This window comes from Dermacentor silvarum, chromosome 9 (genome assembly GCF_013339745.2).
Source record: "Dermacentor silvarum isolate Dsil-2018 chromosome 9, BIME_Dsil_1.4, whole genome shotgun sequence".
NCBI classification, from domain to species: Eukaryota; Metazoa; Arthropoda; class Arachnida; order Ixodida; family Ixodidae; genus Dermacentor; species Dermacentor silvarum.
Genome location: NC_051162.1, coordinates 79,475,837 through 79,489,579, shown reverse-complemented (window position 1 = coordinate 79,489,579; position 13,743 = coordinate 79,475,837). Strand labels below are relative to the sequence as shown.

At 47.5% G+C, this 13,743-nt stretch overlaps 1 non-coding gene across 1 annotated transcript; it reads right to left on the bottom strand.

Moving 5' to 3' along the window:
* Nucleotides 1-13,024: 13,024 nt before the first annotated feature.
* Nucleotides 13,025-13,209, bottom strand: LOC119465382 (U2 spliceosomal RNA). The gene has a single exon (XR_005194838.1). It is a non-coding gene; the product is annotated as a U2 spliceosomal RNA (small nuclear RNA).
* Between the last annotated feature and the right edge of the window lie 534 nt (nucleotides 13,210-13,743).

The window sequence follows — 13,743 nt, the reverse complement described above, 5'->3', positions numbered from 1 at the left end:
CCGTCCGAGCGCGCTAAAAATTCTAGATCGTGTCCACCACTTAGGCATCCGTTTGGCCACTCGCGCATTCAGAACAAGCCCCGTCGAAAGCTTATACGTAGAATCCAATGAGTGGTCACTCCATCTCCAGGTAACATACATCAGCTTCACCTATTTTCTCAAAGTCCACTCCGATTGGGAACATCCTTGTTCTGTAACCATTAATGATTTGAAGTGTGCAACGCTTTTCTATAATAGACCCTCTGTGAGGCGGCCTTTCTCACTGCGTGTAAGAGAACTCAGCGAAGATATGGATGTCCCACTTCTAGAACATAGCCTAATGCCTCCAGCTAAGATGTCACCGCCCTGGGAGTGGCAAGTGATAGAGTGTGATCTGGTCATTTGTAGAGGTCACAAAGCAGGCACCCGAGCTCGAAATTGCAATGCATTTCCGCGAACTTCCTGACGTATTGAACCCCCTAACCAGTATCTTCACAGCAGAAGCCTACGCAGTACTTTCTGCAGTGAAACATATAGACAAATTGAAACTACAAAAGCCAATAATATTCACAGACTCGTTGAGTCTTATAAAAGCGCTAACATCTTTACAAAAGCATAAGAATCCTATTTTTCTTGAGCTTTACTCACTCTTGTGTGACATTTACCAATCTCATAGAGATGTAATAATATGCTGGGTGCCTGGTCATAGAGGCATCGAGGGCAATGTGCTAGCAGACAAGTTTGCCACATCAACTACATCGCAAGCTATTAATCCTGCCGCTACTATTCCCTCCACAGATCTGAAGCCTTTCCTACGAAACAAACTGCGAAGCCACTGGCAACGCTTGTGGGACGCCGAAGCAAATAAGCTCCACTTGATTAAGCCACAGGTAGGGTTCTGACCCTGTACAACTAAAACACGACGAACTGATGACCTATTCTGTCGTCTCAGAATAGGACACACATATGGTACCCACAATTTTCTATTGAATGGCAATGATCATCCTACCTGTAGTAGATGTGGCGAGAGGCTCACCGTCCTCCAGGTCCTCTTGGAGTGTCGGGAAGCCGAAAGAGAAAGAAAGAAACATTTTCCGCTAGCATATCGCTATTGTGTCCCTCGCCATCTCGCCATGTTTCTCGGTAAAGAACCGCTTTTATTGCGATAGCAATTATATGGACACTCAAAAGCAGATTTCTGCCGTCGGCGTCGCCGTCGCCGTCGCCGTCGCCGTGAGGTTCCGTATGACGTCATTTGGAGAAGAAATCGTCGCCGCGCGCCGAACGCTGTATGTGCGAGTGAAAGGGCGCGAGGGGTGCGTCTTTCACGGGGAGTGAACGCACGGCGGAGAACAAACGCGCGTTCCGCGCCGTGCTCCCTTAAGGGCTGCAGAAGTAGGCGTCTCTTTTCTCCTTTACAATCACCATATATGTAGAGCAAACGCACCTTCTTCCGACGCGCGAGAAGCCGTGGGGGAGGGGGAGGGAAGGGAGGCGACGTTTAGCTGCGGCACCAAGTGCCTATTTATATCACAGGCTCCGGCAACAGTCACCAACGCCGCACGCATTTTGAGCGAACGCGGGCAAAACGCCGATGGCGTCGACAACAGTTCTGCGTGTTGCCGATGCTGCTGCATGTCCAAGTTTATACAGCTGATAAAGCTAATATCATTACTCCGTATAGCTCTCTACAAGTTTGCTATCGCAATTGATGCTTCGCCTTGCAGGTGAAACTGCGACCACTTTTTTAGCACCAATGCAGTCCTCGCATTCTTGAAAGATGTTGTGCTACATGTTATTAGCCCAGTAAGTTCATAGCACATCCTCTCTCCAGAGGATATTGCTGTGATAGTTCTTTTCTTTTATTGCGATAGCAATTATATGGACACTCAAAAGCAGATTTCTGCCGTCGGCGTCGCCGTCGCCGTAGCCGTCGCCGTCGCCGTCGCCGTGAGGTTCCGCATGACGTCATTTGGAGAATAAATCGTCGCCGCGCGCCGAGCGCTGTATGTGCGAGTGAAAGGGCGCGAGGGGCGCGTCTTTCACGGGGAGTGAACGCACGGCGGAGAACAAACGCGCGTTCCGCGCCGTGCTCGCTTAAGGGCTGCAGAAGTAGGCGTCTCTTTTCTCCTTTACAATCACCATATATGTAGAGCAAACGCACCTTCTTCCGACGCGCGAGAAGCCGTGGGGGAGGGGGAGGGAAGGGAGGCGACGTTTAGCTGCGGCACCAAGTGCCTATTTATATCACAGGCTCCGGCAACAGTCACCAACGCCGCACGCATTTTGAGCGAACGCGGGCAAAACGCCGATGGCGTCGACAACAGTTCTGCGTGTTGCCGATGCTGCTGCATGTCCAAGTTTATACAGCTGATAAAGCTAATATCATTACTCCGTATAGCTCTCTACAAGTTTGCTATCGCAATTGATGCTTCGCCTTTCAGGTGAAACTGCGACCACTTTTTTATAGCACATACCTCCAGGCCCTTGTGTTTCAAGGGCTCTGTTTAGGCACTTGTGCTTCTGGCCAACTCTAGCATCTTTATTATTTTGTAAGTCGTATCATTCCTTCGCAATGCATTGTTCATGTCCATAGTACACATAATCAGTCATTGCCATAATCTTATTACGTATATATTTACGCACTTTACAGTGACTGTTTTTAGGTCCCTTTACAGCGATGTCACATCTAGTGTTCATATAGTTCACTATTCATGTACCACTATCAAACCACTACCATCGTCTTGGCACTCTTTGGCCACATCTGGCCCTTGCGCCAATAAACCACAATAATCATCATCATCGGTGGAGAGGCGCTTCCTCACATAGAGTCATAGTGGAACTATGCGTGAGTTTGTCAAATTAGGCGTGCTTCATGTCGCGTAGAACAGCCCGGAAGAAAAAACAAATGCCCACAAATACTAAACACACAAAGACACTCAGGTACACAAGCAAACTCAGACCAGCACACATGGACTGCGCGTGCATACACGCACGCGCGCACAAACCCGCACGCACACATGCACATACGCACACATACAAGCACGTACGCACACACAAACATACGGCACGTGGACGACATTGCCAAACACCGAGTAGTAAGCAATCATCCTTGCCCGGTTGCTGGTAATGCAACGATAATGCTGTCCCTGGAGAGATAGGGGACAGTAAACAGACCTGAACTATTACCAGCAGGAGCGCGGGTGACAGCGTCGCCGACACCTGCGTTTTGTTTTCGTAATTGTCGCGCGGACCCATGGTGGAAGCACGTGGCCTTCCCTCATAAGATTCGCTTCCTCGTTCTTTTTTGTTTTATTCTTTGGCGAGTACCTCGGAGACACTGCGTCTGTCCAGTAACGCCTTCTAACTGGGAAATATGTGCATAAGTGGTCAAGATATTTAATAGTTATAGTAGTGCAACTGTAGAGGTTTGGTAGCTTTACAATCGATAAAAAAAACTGGTCACGTCGCCGTCTCCTCGACATAGTCATTTGATGCCATAAATAGGGGTAAAAGGATAAGAATAACTGATCGGTAGATGTGGTTTGGGATATTTAGGTGCACGCTAAAAAGCCCCAGGCGGTCCAACTTATTCCTGGAGTCCCCCACTATGGCGTGCCTCAGAATCAGAAAGTGGTTTCGGACCGTAAAAATCTATATTTGATATTAAGATGTGGTTTGGCGCAAGAAACGCATTGTGGTAGCGGTTAGGCTCAGTTTACAGGATCGCCTTAAAGGGGTCGGATGTGCCGAGACAAGTTGTCGCAATGGCACCAAAGAAGCGTAAGCTTGGTGAAACGGTGAAGCGGCGTAGGAACGCTGAACGACAACGGGAACATCGTAGTCGGCAGAAGGACCAACATGCACGGCGACAGGAACTAGGAAATAATCAACAGCAAGAAGAGGAAAGGAGGTGCTCAGAAGCGGATCACAAACGACGTTATAGGCTGACACTCAGTAATAAAAATACGCTACAGAAATTTTAAGAATTCCCGGCTAATGCGTAAGCATTCTTTGGCTCCGGGAAAAGCAATTGGTAGACATGCATAAGCTAGTAACATGAGTAAGCAAAAGCGAAGTAACAGCCATGCCAAAGGATGCTTGCGCGTTAGTAAACAATTCTCAGAATGTCTGCAGCATTTCTTTCTTTGCGTGAATTTTCGTCACGAAGCTCTTCGCTATCTGATTATTGTGGAATGGTGTTACATACAACAAACGTATTACGTTCTGTAAAGAAATAGCGTTGTCCTTATTATAACTTCTGGGGTACGTTAGTTGATACATTGTGAAGCAGTGCTGCTCTCCTAGTTATAGTTTGTTCAGGACAGCGTGAGATTCTTCGTTTTTCGCGAAATAACGGCAACTGTGGCGTCCTCTGTTTAGGAATCGGGCTAGCCCGTTTGCATTGGCTTGGCCTAATTATAGACCAGAACCGCTTTTCTTTCCATCTTCCCGTTGGTGTTGCAGGTTTACATGCGTGGGTACTCCTATTTATTTAAAGCCTGGTCGTGACATGCGCTGCCACGTTCCGCAAAGCACTTGCGTGCTGCATACGTATCACAATGGCGCAGTACTAAAACTCTCTAACTGCGTTATCAAATTTGGTCGCGTCCGTGGCTACCCCTTCAGTGCGAATCGTCTCTACGACTGCGCGCTCTCCACATTAATTGCCAATAAACGGTGAATTATGGTTTCGCATAAAATGTTTGTCTGACGTGCCCACTTTCTAAGATTATCTGGCGATTCCAGCGGCCGTAGGCCGGCCGAAACGAGTCAGCATAGCAGCGGCAGGATATGTGCTAATGAACAGTTTTGGCTTAGACAGCTCTGATCCGAGGCACAGGATAGTGTCATGAGCACGTATATTGTTCGCTTTGCGTTTTGATTCCCGCATTCACAGGACGGACAGGAGCAGAAGCTTTCGCAGACGACAGTGTATCACGTGACGTGTGCGTCATCACAATTTCTTTTTCTAGCCGAGTCTGGCCTTCTCCGCTATCAGGTCGGATGGAAGAAGTTGGGCAATATTTCTGTCCGTATGTTTGGTGCTCGTCTGTCATCTGTATAGCCTAGTTAGCGTAGAGTTTGTCAGCATAGGCTCCATTGGCTTGGCTAGCTGTCCACTGCAGATCGCAAAGGCGACCTTTTACTTTGTTCGTTTGTTGGCGAAGAACACACACGCGATAATCAGGTCGGGCGGTCTGCATTAACTCACCATGAGCGATGTGCCGAAAAGAACGCTCTCGCCTCCGGTGCTTCGGCAGCGCGTGTAGCCTGCTCGGGCATTGTGAATGCGATCTTGCCCTGTGACGCCAGCGAGTACTGATCACGTGACCACTTGCCCCGCTAAGCAGGCAGGACTTTCGTCCCGCGTGTAAATGCAGCGGAACGTGCGTAAAGGCGGATTTGAGCGAAGGGACGAAGCGCGGACTTACGCAGGCGATAGACCATCAAGTAACGCGTGCGTCGACAAACGATGATGCGCTCGGGGAGTCCGGCCTTCGCTTGCAGACCGGCTTAGAAATGCTTGCCGATATTTCCGTCCATCTCCTTCACGGTCATATTCCCTCTATACAGCCTAGACATCGTCAAGTCTGTCAACGTGGGCCGTGGAATCACGTATGTGATCACAAAGCCGTGGTTTTGGTTTGTTGCTTTGTTGCCAATAATCACATGCGCAATAATTGTAGTAAGGCGCAGAGGCAAAAATCAGGCAGAAACTCCTCTGGGAGTTGCCTAAGTATGCGTCAGCATTGTGCCACTAGCTCATCTCCACGCAGCCCCGTGTCCTTATCAATGTTGTGAAACGTAATCCTACCAGCATAAATCGTTATCGACCCTCATCGATCGTTATGAACCTTATCAAACATGATGCGACATTATCAACTCTTACGGGTCTTTAACAAACTGGATGTCAGGCGAAGCTGTTGCAAAACCAACACTACAATTGCTGAGGGGGTATGGAATGCTTTATTGATGGTTGGGCTTGTTTTGGGCTTCTTCTTATTGAAACGTATGCTGTTCTGTGTGTTGTATGGGTTATTTCAATGAATGTATGTACGGTTCGCGTCACTTTTCTGAGCGCTTCTAGCCTCTGCCTTACGTGGGTATGAGCCATTGCATTTTTTGCTCGCTGAGAGGGGTATGAGCCATTGTTTAGGAGGGTATGAGCCATTGCATTCGTCCTACTTGATTGACGGGCAGGTTTCCTCGTTTGGTAGGCACAGAAATCCTTACACATTTAAAACGGTGGATCGTTTCCGGTGCTTGGGCAGAGCGCATAAGCGTTGGGGTCGAGAGTAAGCATGCGGATCGGTGCGGATCCCGCGAGCACTCTCTCACTGTTTGAACGGTAGGTGGCGCCTGCGTGAAGAAACTATATGTTAATTGGTGGCAGAAAGAACACTATGTGTTGGTGGCAGAAAAGTAGGGAGACCACAAACAACGGAGACGTACAGACACAGAGTTCCCAGTAATGGTTCAAAAAGGTTGATGCCTGGAATTCTTTGTATTTGTGTGTTTCACAAAAATAAACGTAGGACATTAGGCAAAATAATAAGAGCTTGGTGGCTCAACCCACCACCCCGTTTCAAAGGGGACGCTCATAGCATCCATCCATCCATCCGTCCTATGTGACGGTTTGGCGCAAGGAGAAGGCCGCGCTTTTCCCTCGCGTGTGAATCCGTCTTGAGGCGTCAAACGCTGTTCTAAATTTGTATATTGCCAGGATATGCGCCACAATTTTTTTTTTCAAAAATAAAATTCTGCACAACCAATCGCACGAGGAATATCAAAGGTAATGCGATTAGCAATACTGCAATGTAGGGACACAACGTATGGCCAACGCAGGCACACGAAGAGGCATTCTGGCTGTCAACCACAATGTCAAATGATACTTCGAGACCGCATATCTTGTAGAGCCACAATGCACCCCCATTGAAATTCCGCAGTATTATAGCATACTGACTACATCTTCATTCCAATGGCTTGGCATCACGTGGCCATGCTCGACGCGGAGGTGTCTGGTGGGAATGCGGTGGAGGAGTAACAAACTTTACTGAATCACCGGGTATTAGTCTTTTAGACCTAGACGGGTGGTTTCCTCATTCTAGGAAACTATGATACTCTGGCACTTGCGTTGTTCGGGTTACCAGCATAAGCTAGTCCTAAGGGTCTTGACTTGTCAGCTTAGCCTCCCATTCGTCATGGTTTGGTAATTGTTCTTGCGGAGTTCTTAGATGGTTCTCGCATTTCAATACTATGTGATAGAATGTGTTACCAACGTCTGGGTAGTATTTGCAGTTCATTGGACTAGCTGCTAGGACACATCGCATGCAGCAATGTGCCGTGGGGGTAGGATTTCGTTTTAAGTCCTCTACTCATACGGCTTGTTCTCTGCAGGGTAAGGTTCTTATGGAGAACTGGGTAGTATTTCGGTCCCTTTCTATATTTTTGAGTATATATGGTTACTTGTATTTTGCGTAACCTTGGCACATCCATTCTGGTATATTGGCTAAGAAAGGGCACATAGCGAGTAACACACACCCACTGACTCAAGTGGCCCACAAAAGCACAGAAGCCAGCAGCAAGTTGTCTTTTGTGGCCAGATACCCAGTCACGTATGTTGTCTACTAGGCATTACAGCAGCCAGCAATTACCTAGTAGCCCAAGCTGGTAGAGAGCTTGGGTCACTAGGTGAAAAAGGTTACATACAAACAGGCATACCATCAAGTGGGCAAAGTTGCCAAAGAATGCTATTCTCAAGAATACTTATCTTCCTTTCTATAGGCATACACACAATGAGTTCATATTTTCGAACCGCGCTTTGGGACTGTTTGATGTGTAAGATTATTCGCCAAAAGAGTGCCAACAAAGTTCTCAAGGGGGACGCTCCTGTTGCTTCATAAAACCGAGAAGATATTGCAACTGCACTGATGGCAATGTTACATTTTATTTTATTATCCACTTACAGGTTCCGTAATTTCTCTGGGCTTACTTAGTTGTCCACACCATGCCTAGCATGTTCGTTCCGTTGTTATGCACTTCCACTGCTGAGCGAAAGGTTGTGGGTTTGTTTCCATGCGGATTTTTGTGAAAACGGAACAAAAAAACGCTTGCGGACTCATCTTTTGCAGCATAACAACAATAAAGGGTTTCAACCTCTCTAAGCAGACAATGAACAAATAGATTAGGCGCAGTTTTGCATGCTTGGATTTCAAGGTTAAGCCCCCCTTGCGCTATCAGCTAGCTATCTTGAAGCGCTTGCTTAGGTTAGATTCAGCTGGTGGACCAGGTGGAGAGGTAGATATCGTGCACTTCCTGCAACTCCATTTTACTTGTAAATATGGGCCAAGGTGCTCTGAGTGATGAAAATTACTTTAGTAAAATTATGAAGGACATGTAAAGAATGAACCAGTGACTGACATAATGTCCCACTTAGGCGTAGAGCTAAGTGCTTTCTTCATTTTTTTGTAGCGTTAGCTACACTGGCCTAGCCAAGCCCGTTTCGCGCTGCACATCAAGAGCCGTGCTGCGCATGCGCAAGGATCAGTGATGTCACAGGGCTTATTAATGCAAAGCTGATTCCTACATTCATGTGCTTGTTCATCTGATTTGCATTTGATACGACAGAGTTTCATGTTGTCCGCAAACGTAGTAGTATGCGTTACGGAATACCATGCTGCTCACTGGATCCCATGCACGAGTTTCTTGTACATGGTAGAAAACGGTGGCACTTTCTACGTTTTCATCTCATTCGAGTTGTTGTAACTTATGAACCTATTATAGAGCGCATAACCATGTTGATGAGTTCGTTTCGCTGCGTTAATAAGGGTGCGAAAAACCTCACGCGCGTATCAAGATACGCACTAAAGCAAATTCATGCGCTCACAGGGCTGATGTGTGTCCTGCCACAACGTCCATGCTCTCTGCGCGTTTTATTTTAATCATAGCGCGCTTAGACAGACAATAAATTTTTATTGATGTCCTGAGGGACTAGCCAGCGGAGACCCGTTTGGGGCTCCCGGCTGGCCGCTGGCTGCTCCCATGTCGGAATCGGGAGGCCAGGCCTCTCCGCTCTTTCACGGGCCCTCTGGACGGCCATGGACTGGAGCTTGAGTTCTGTACTAGAGATGGCCTCGTCCCAGTCCTGTTCGCTGATGAGTGACGTATCCCGTAACGCAGGACACTGCCAGAGAATATGAGCTAGAGTGCTAAACTCCTCCCCACACTTAGAAATATTATTTTTGTCAGACGAATTGCCGCGCGTCATTTTATCTCCATGTCATGCCGAGATAAATGCTGGCGTCATCCCCGGATGGCCCTTCAATTTTCTCTATCTCGTAGCCCTGCATACCGTAATCGAATAAGCCGACATCTTTTACGTCATCACACTAAGTCTATCGGCGGTTACCATTCGAAGAACGGCGAGCGCGTGATATTTAGCTGCATTTCGCAGAACGACTACATTTTCCTCTGATCCCAGGCTATCGAAGCTTAAGCTTGCTACCCATTAAAAGAAACAGCATTTCTCAGCCTTAATACAAAAGAGGCTAAAAAGGCTAGAAGGCTAATTGAATATCACTAAATTGTGCTTGCGTTTCTGGAATGTGAGCGGTTGCAACATGCAGTATTGCATGCGAACTCCCAAAATGTTTGTTTTGCTACTATCCACAACGAGAACCTCTTGTTGCTAAGTAATTTCTGCTCTGTACAAGCTGTATCGTATGCCTTATTTTCTTAACACTCCTCTATTCGCTCACGCAGCTGTGGCGAAAGCATGGAAACCTCGTTAATGTCGCCGCGGAAATTAAAAACGCCGGAGTTACGCGTTTACAAATTAATCTGACGCAACATTTCGTGAGAAACCTGAAGGCGTACAAAAATTTTCTAGACAGTTCTTGTTTTCATCATTATTACTCTGGCACCATGCATTATGCTCAAAGATGTACGCTGGCGTTCCTTGTGCCTTTTATTGCCTATAAAGTTTTGTAAGGATATCTTGGCACCTCGTAAATTGCCAGACACATTCATCTCTTCCAAATTCATAACGAGATACATACGAACAACAAAGTCCCAGTCGTACAAAAAGGCCTCAAGAACGAGTTCCCTTGAATAGTTCTTCGAAAGTACATGGAGGCGAAATGCAAGAACGCCCGTGTGCTTGCGTTGTAGTGCACGTTAAAAAACCCCAGCTGGTCAAAATTAATTCGGAACCTTCCAATACGGCGTGCCTCATAATAAGAACTGGTTTTAGCACCTAAAACCCCAGAAAGAAGACTAGTAGTTCTAATATCGTAACAGGTAAACCACAAATTCAAAATCGAAGTTCACCAGCTATAACATGAGCACAATGTAGTTGGCGGGGTAAGAAAAGGCCGTTAGAAAATGAGAGCAGAAACAATCGCTTATGATTGTCAAATAATGTAAGCGAATGGCAGAGCGCTTCAAGAAAACTAATTCCTTTAATAAAAGAACGTTACTCCTGAATTTGTTTATTTGTCCCAGTGAGGATATTTACTGTCGTTTCTTATTTCATTGCGTAACACCGTATAAGAAAGAACCAGCACATCATTTGTGGTAGACAGTGTAACCACCTCAACTTGTATACAGGCACCTGTATAGATACAAGCCACCCATGTACAGGTGCCTACGGGCGAATAAATTTTGGGTTCGGCTTGGCTGCGCGAGTCCACGCCGGCTTCGCGTCTGAGCCGTTGTGTCGGTGATGAAAGTCCGATCATGAAAGCAGGTGAAAGGACAGAAGAAAGGAATTCGATTTAGCAAGAAGAAAAACATGGACAACACCACGATATGCGCTTTTGTCGCAAAGCCGCCAATATTTTGGTGCCGCAGCATCTATTTGCATGTGCACTTGAAATGTGTAGCATGACTAGGGCACAAACTTGGGCTTTGAACGGCGGCTCGAATTTCTTCGGCTGCAATTTGCGGCGATATTCGGGCGTGGTTTTAGGCCTAGCGACTTTCCTGCCCCCAAAGCGGTTCCCCGAGCGCGCTCCTCGTTCCTCGGGGTGACCCTGGTGATCTGTGCCCCCTCCCCGATGCGCTTAGGGGGATCTCGTTCCTGAGAGACGAGGTTTCCCAACTGCGAACAACAACATGCGGCTCCGTAGGGCCAACTCCCACGGCACCGAGCGGAGGTTCATTGCGTTTACGACGAGCACAAGCAGCGTCCGACTTTCTTGCCAAGGGACACATCTCTTCACTGCGCAGCGCCAGCTACTCCTGCCGTACTTTCCCCTAGAGGCTCTCAACAACGGAGTCTTGACTGTTCCCTGTCTGCTCCCGTTTCTTACTATGAGACATCCCGCGATACGGAAACGAAGAGCGAAAACCACACCCACCAAAGGTTTTCCATTTCGAAGTTGAGCATTCGGACAACTGCCCATCCCACCGAGACCTGAACAATGTAAACATAACCATTGGTATTGCCGTATATAAAACTTCCTTAAAGCCTAAAAATTAGAAGCTGAATATGTCACAGAATGAAATGTCTGGAAGAGCTGTTTATATGAGATCTTGTTAATATCTGTAAGTTGCAAGTTGCCCGACGTTCTGGTGCCAACTCGGCTCCTTCTTCGGAGATTAAATAACCTGAACTACTCTATGGGCAACCTCCCCTGCCTATATATTCATAACCTGCACACGAAAACCATGACCTGCAGGAAAAGGAAAGAAAATAACTGTCAGCCCTTCCACTGGGGTGGAGATGGAAGACCAGCGAAGCTGTACTATGGTGAGAATTATGTATTTCCAATTATGACTAATAAGATGTGATGGCGTAATTGTTTATTTGAACTATTACAGAATGAGAAATATATCTGATCCGGTGGTTTTCATTTACTTAGGGACCACAGGGACCATGGCCTTATGGTCACCACGGTACATGCACCGCCATAGGGTGTATGGCAAAGGTTGGCACGTTCTTCATAAACACGTCACCAACGCCGCGCGCATGCGGTGCAAACACGGGCAAAACGCCCCCGCCGCCGCCGACAACAGTTGTGCGCGTTGTTTGTGTAACCGCACACAACCGCTGTCAAAACGCTGGCGTGAGCAAGCGCGCCAGCATCAGCGAGCGAAGGTTCATGGTCTATCGCTTCAAAGGAAACTGAGCGGCGAAAACACAGCGCATACAAAGGTAGGAGCCGTGTTGCAGATCGCTTTCAAGATAAGGTTCGCGCGACCGCGCGGCGCCGCGCAAAGTACAAGTTGCTCGCATAGCAGAAGTCGCAACCCCTCCCTCCCGCGCTGCCTTCGCGCGGTCCTCCTTCTCGGGGGTGATTGAGTCGCCAGTTCCCCTTGCGCCCGGTCGCAAGATACGCATTTGGTGCCGCAGCTAAAGGTCGCCGCCCCTCCCTCCCTCCCTCCCGTCCTCCCACGGCCTTTCGCGCGATGGAAGTGGCGTTTGCTCTCCGCCATGCGTTCGCTCGCCTTGAAAGCGCACGTCTCTTGCGTGCTTTCACTCGCACATACAGCATGGTAAATCTAAATATAAATCTAATTTTAAATGTTAGATCTAAATTTTTGGCATGATGAAATGGCAATGACCGAAGTGTTTCTAGGAAATGACGCAAATGGAATGTACAGTTTTTTTTTATTTGCCGACTTCATTTGTTGTCTCTTGGCCTGCTTGTCTGTTTGGACAATTCATTCTGCGGCATTGGTGAAGAATGGGCATGTAACTAGTGGGAAAATGCAGTGGCTGAAGTGGTCTACTCGGGCGTATATTGCGCGGCACGTTCCTAGTGACCCAAGTTGTATAATCTTCGTATCTATATCCACAAAAACAGAAAACTTTGAACCCACCTAGACAGCAGTGAGTCTGCGGCCCCAGAAGAACTACCGGTTATCGTTCGCCAAAGCAGACAACTTAAATAAACATCATTGTGCCGAAAAATTTTGCCTTTCAAGTTGCTAGACCTATGAGATGCCCCTTCATATGTTTGCGACACGCTCAATAAGCTTCGACATTAGATAATGTTATTACAGCGAAACTGTATATGGCTAGTTTCCAGCGGAACGATGTCCGTAAACCAAAATCCCGACGATCGTGCAATACCGGGCCGACCAGCGGCGGAGGTGAAACAATCTTCAAGCACTCCGCGAACTTGCGAATGAAAGTTTAATATCTTGGGTCCAAATACAACCCGTATCAGATATTATTAAGCTAATAAGAACAGATACTACACTTTGACTCGCGTCAACCATGTCTACGTTCTCACCATACACGTGCACGCCGTCCCGTGTATTCAAACTAGTGTCTACCAATCTGAGTGTCTTCTGTCTCCCGACGTCATGCTCTACATAGGCTCCTTTCCTCAGTTCTGCTCTAAGTGTGAAATGGGTAGGCCGCGTGTTGTACGGTCTGAAGAAGAACAGCGTGCCTACCAAGAACGACGGCGTGAACAGAAAAGCGAATGGGCGTGGTGGCGGCGGAAGGAGACCACCGACGATGAACGGGCCGCGGATGCGAAGCGTAAGCGTGCTTCCCGCCAGGACCGCGAGGCGAAAAGAAATGCGAACCGTTCATGTGGCCCCGATCTCGCAAACTTAGATGTTTCACCGGAGCGACGGTCAATCACCACATACACAGCTTTGCTGGTCATCCACCTTCACAGAGTGGAATGGCGATGATTTTTTCCTGTTTAATATATAACAAAATTAAATTGTATATTTAAGATTACTTACAGATTAAAATAGCTGAAAATATTCAGGGCTCTGTTTCGCCGACAAACTGCGATT